The sequence below is a fragment of the Pelodiscus sinensis genome, chromosome 33 (genome assembly GCF_049634645.1).
Source record: "Pelodiscus sinensis isolate JC-2024 chromosome 33, ASM4963464v1, whole genome shotgun sequence".
Lineage (NCBI taxonomy): Eukaryota > Metazoa > Chordata > Testudines > Trionychidae > Pelodiscus > Pelodiscus sinensis.
Window position 1 is genome coordinate 5742600 of NC_134743.1, and position 5182 is coordinate 5747781.

Below are 5182 nucleotides of genomic sequence, written 5' to 3' on the forward strand. Positions count from 1 at the left end.
CCATGATCAAAAGGATCACAGCCACCCACAGCGGGAGGAAGAGGAACTTCTTGCTAACCCATTCCTGATCCCCTGGTCTTTCGATGATGCTACATTTCCTGTCTATGGTCCTGTAAATGCTCATGGGTAGGAGACCAAAGTGGCTTTCGATGCCGTCGCACAGTGTGGTAATGAGGCCTGCCCAGAGCTGGTCGCAGCCCGCGTACTCCCAGGCGCTGAAATGGATGAAGACGTGTTTCACGTTCCTTCTCCACTTCTGCTGCTCCGTCAGGACCGGGCGGTAGAAGATCATGAGTAACAGGAGCTTGAGTAGATCCCGGCCAGTGTTGTCACGCTGCATCTTCTGCGTCCGCTGAAATTCCTCCTGGTCTTTCTTCTTCGATTCGTTTTCCATGTTTCTGAGATAAAAGAGGAAGATATGTTAGGTACCTGGCAGTGCCTTAAATCTCTCCTCCTGAAGGGTCTTCCAGCTTCACAATCCCTCCCTTCTGGGAAGCAATCAAGAATGGGTAGCTCTTGGCAAAGCCATCCTTAGGATTGTTGGGATCCTACACCGTTCTATTAAACTGGTGCCCATCTGCCCAACAGCAGCCCAGATGGATGTTGAATTTTTAGCGATGTGATTTTATAACCCTCATCCACACACTAATAAACAAACACATTTTAAACTAAGGTCCTGTCGACTCTCACAGTAAATTCAGCAAACATTTAGCAGAGGTTGGCAAATGCCTGTTAAATGGCTTCATTACCATGTCGTCGATGTTCTGCCAGTAGCTCAAGCAGACTTTGTCACTTGTAAATTAACTAGATCTTCTAGAACTTCTGCTGCTGGAGGAAGCAGAGCCACAGACCATGGATAGGAAGAGGCAGGTGGGTGGAGTGGACATGAAAACCCAGTGCTGCTCCAAATTTTCAGGTCCCCTATGCGATTGCATAATCGGCAAATGAGTACGGGTGGCTCTGGCTCTTTGGAGATGGTTGTCATCCATTAATCCCCATCCCCACAAGGTTCCTTCCCCGTCTTACGTTCCCCGGGGCAGTACTCACCCTTGATTTTGTGTAAGAGCAGGTTTTTGCAATGTCCCCATGGTGCATAAAACCCAGCAGTCACTGGCGTGGGCACAGTGTACAGGGCCTTTGCTAAAGCGAGGCAGTAGATATCCTCCTTGGTCTGGAACCCTGCAACGGGGATGAGGTAAAACACGAAGATTAGCCTCACCGAGCGCATCCGCAGTGGATGCTCAACAGTGTCTCCTCTAATATTTTTCGGTTCAAGGTACTAGGTACAAGGGGAGGGAGCAAACAAATGTCCGAAACCAGACAAGTTTATTTTAGGCTATAAATATTGGGGTGCCTGGCCTTACCCCCTTTGCATGGCCGAAGGGACAACAGAGACTTACTGACTGAATTGCTCCTCATCCTGGAGCACTTGAGTTGGTGCACGCGTAACCGCAAATCCAGGGCACTAGATCTGTGACTACACAGCTATAAACCTGGCCAAGTGCCTCTGTCACCAGACGGTGCCTGTGGTCGGTCTTTGTGCATAACAGCGAGATCTGCAGCAGGAGCAGGCTGCGTTACCTGCACTGACCACTGATAACACCAGAGCTCCAAGAACAGAAGCACTGAGCCACGCTGCTGAGGCAACCACATCACAGCTCTTAACACTAGGAGTCCGTAAGTACTCCTGTAGACCCTGCTTCCGCTGGCATTAAGCCAAACAGCGTCCACAGAGCCCCCTGGCACTCCTGCGCCCTGCTGTGCAATGCAGAGGGAGAGATGGAGAAGAGAAAGGCCCACGTGTTCCTTTGCCCTGGCCCAGGCTAGCCTATGCCACTTCCCATGGTTCTGTGGGCCAGACTTGCAGGGCGGGGAAAAGAGATGTAGAGGTCATGGTGGGTAATCAGCAGAACATGAGCTCCCATTGTGGCGTTGGGGCTTAAAAAGCTATTGTAATTCTGGGATGTATAAACAGGAAACGCTTGAGCAGGAATAAAGAGGTTGTCTCGCTTCTGTGATGGATGGGAGGCCCACTGTTCTTTTCTGAACATCCCAGTATTCAGTGACTAAAGGGTTAAACCTAGCTAGCTAGAAAGTGTTGGCAGGGAGCCAGGAGCACCAGTGAGAAGAAAGAGTTCAGATCTGCATTAAAAGGGAATCTGTCTGCTGTTTTTCTTTGTGAGTTTAATCCTGGAGCTGTGGAAGGGGATGAGGGGGGGGATGAATTGAACTGGGCAGGGACATCATGCCTAAAAAAAAGAATACCTGGGCCTAGAATTGGACTGGACCTTGGAAGTGTGGATACTTGAGTAGATAGAGAATGTTTATTTAGATGCGATCAGGTTATTTTTTTGTTTTGTTGTTTGGTTAAACTCCTCTGTGCTAAATCCATATCCCCTCCTCTCCCCACTATAACTTTAAACTGAATCCCAGGGATGCAATTGTCTGTGTTTTAATCTGTTCTTTTCTCAGTTGCGCTATAACTCCTAGCAGCCAAGTCAGCTTTACAAATGAATACCTTTTTGTTTTCTTAATATAATCACCTATTTTAAGGCTATGATCTGATTTTGTATCCTGGAAAGTAATAGGAGGTCTGTGTATACCTGCCTAAGACTAAGAGGACAGCTATCAGAAATTACAGTTTGTTTTCATTTTTCTTTTTTTCTTTCCAAGTGCTAAATAAAAGGGAATAATGACATCTCTGGATCTGCTGGCAATGCTCCTCCTAATGCAACCTAATATGCCATTAGCCTTCTTGGCTACAAGGGCACACTGTTGACTCATCTCCAGCTTCTCATCCACTGTAACCCCCAGGTCCTTTTCTGCAGAACTACTACTTAGCTGGTTGGTCCCAGGCCTGTAACAATGCTTGGGATTCTTCTGTCCCAAGTGCAGGACTCCGCACTTGTCCTTGTTGAACCTCATCAGATTTCTTTTGGCTCTTGTGTAAAAGAGTTTGGGGTACCCTTCTGGAATACGTTCCCAAGTGACTTCTTCCTGCGTTCAAGAAGAAAAAGATTTTTTCCACTTGGGTAGAGGCAGCAACCCTCCTAAGCTCAGGGAATCTGTGACCTTGGGGAGTTTTGAAGCAGAAGCCCATAGAGACACGGTATTTTAAGGTCTCTTTTGGGCCCACACCTTCTGCACTCCAAGTGCCAGAGTGGGGAACCGACTTAGCCTCTTTATTCGGCACTTGAACTTCTGCTGCTGGAGTTCTGTGCCCAGCTCTGGTGACCAGAATTCCAGATGGATGTTGATAAATTGGAGAGGGGTCATGTCAAGGCTGTTTCCCACTCTGGCACTCCAAGTGCAGAAGGTGGGGGCCCACAAGAGACTTTAAAATACCCTGCCACTGGTGGCTTGTGTTGGTGTTGCTGCCATCATCCAAATGCACAAACCCCTTTGAGAACCAGACAGGCGCATTTCAGAATTCCCTCCTGTGGGGTACCTTCCTTGTCCTTGACACTCCCTCCAGAGAGAGCTTGAAAACCTGTAATTTCTCCTAGAAGTATGGCTTGCTGTCTTAGGCACGTGCATACAGAACCTTCCGCCCTCTAGGATGCAGGAATCAGATCATGGTTTTAAAAATGTGACGTCTATTAACAAAACAAATACACTTGGTGAAACATTACTTAGAATCATAGAACCATAGAGCTGGAAGAGACCTCAGGAGTCATCAAGTCCAGCCCCTGCCCAAGGCAGGACCTATCCCAACTAAATCAACCCATCCAGGGCTTTGTCAAGCCAAGACTTAAAAACCTCTAGGGATGCAGATTCCACCACCTCCCTAGGGAACCCATCTCAGTGTTTCCCTACCCTCCTAGTGAAATAGTTTTTCCTAATATCCAACCTAGACCTTCCCCATTGTAACTTGAGACCATTTCTCCTTGTTCTGCCATCCGTCACTACTGTGAACAGCCTCTCTCCATCCTCTTTGGAACCTCCCTTCAGGAAGTTGAAGGCTGCTATCAAATCCCCCCTCGCTCTTCTCTTCTGCAGACTAAACAAACCCAAATCCCTCAGTCTCTCCTCTTAGGTCATGCGCTCCAGCCCCCTAATCATTTTGGTCGCCCTCCGCTGGACCCTCTCCAATGCGTCCACATCCTTTCTATAGTGGGGGCCCCAGAACTGGACACAATACGCCAGATGTGGCCTCACCAGAGCCGAATGAAGGGGAATAATCACTTCTCTGGATCTGCTGGCAATGCTCCTCCTAATGCACCCTAATATGCCATTAGGTTTCTTGGCTACAAGGTCACACTGTTGACTCATATCCAGCTTCTCATCCACTGTAACCCCCAGGTCCTTTTCTGCTGAACTGCTACTTAGCCAGTCGGTCCCCAGCCTGTAACTATGCTCGGGATTCTTCCATCACAAGTGCAGGACTCTGCACTTGTCCTTGTTGAACCTCATCAGATTTCTTTTGGCCCAATCCTCTAATCTGTCTAGGTCACTCTGGACCCTATCCCTGCCCTCCAGCATATCTACTGTCCTCCAGCGTATCTACTTGGTTGCTAGGTGTTACAAAGAAACTGAAAAAAGAAAGATTAAAACACAGAAAATCGCTTCCCTGGGATTCAGTTTGAAGAGTTCCAGGGTAAAGGGGGATAGTTACATGTGCTTAGCAAAAAGAAGTCCAACAAACTAAAAAAATAAAGAAAATAACCTAGTAGCATCTGACTAAAAATTCCCTGTTCTACTCACATCTCTCTTGTTCCAAGATTTAGTCTTTCCCTAGCCAAGAAAGTCGCTGGATTCTGCTTGCCCAGGTTCCTGGCTTAATTCACATCTTCCAGGCATGATCACACAACAGGCACATTACTGCTTCCAATTCAAAACCCCAAATTCTGTTTCCATTTTCTTTCCTGGCCTCCTGTCAACTCGCTTCCTGCTTCTCTAGCATTCCTGGAGACTTTCTAGGACCTTTTGTCTATGGTTTCAACCTTTCCAGGCAAGACAGTTAGGGTTAAGTCCCAAGACTTTCAGGCAACCGTCTGCTTTTGACACGACCTGCCTGTTTCTCTTCAGCTAACTCTTGCTTACTTTGGTTCAGGCCTCAGGCCTTACACCAGGCCCATGCTTCAGGCCCATCCTTTCTAGTACAGGATGTAGCCTGGTAACAAAGCCCTGACTGTGGTATCAGGAAACCTGGGTTCTATGCCTGCCTCTCCCACAGGTTGGA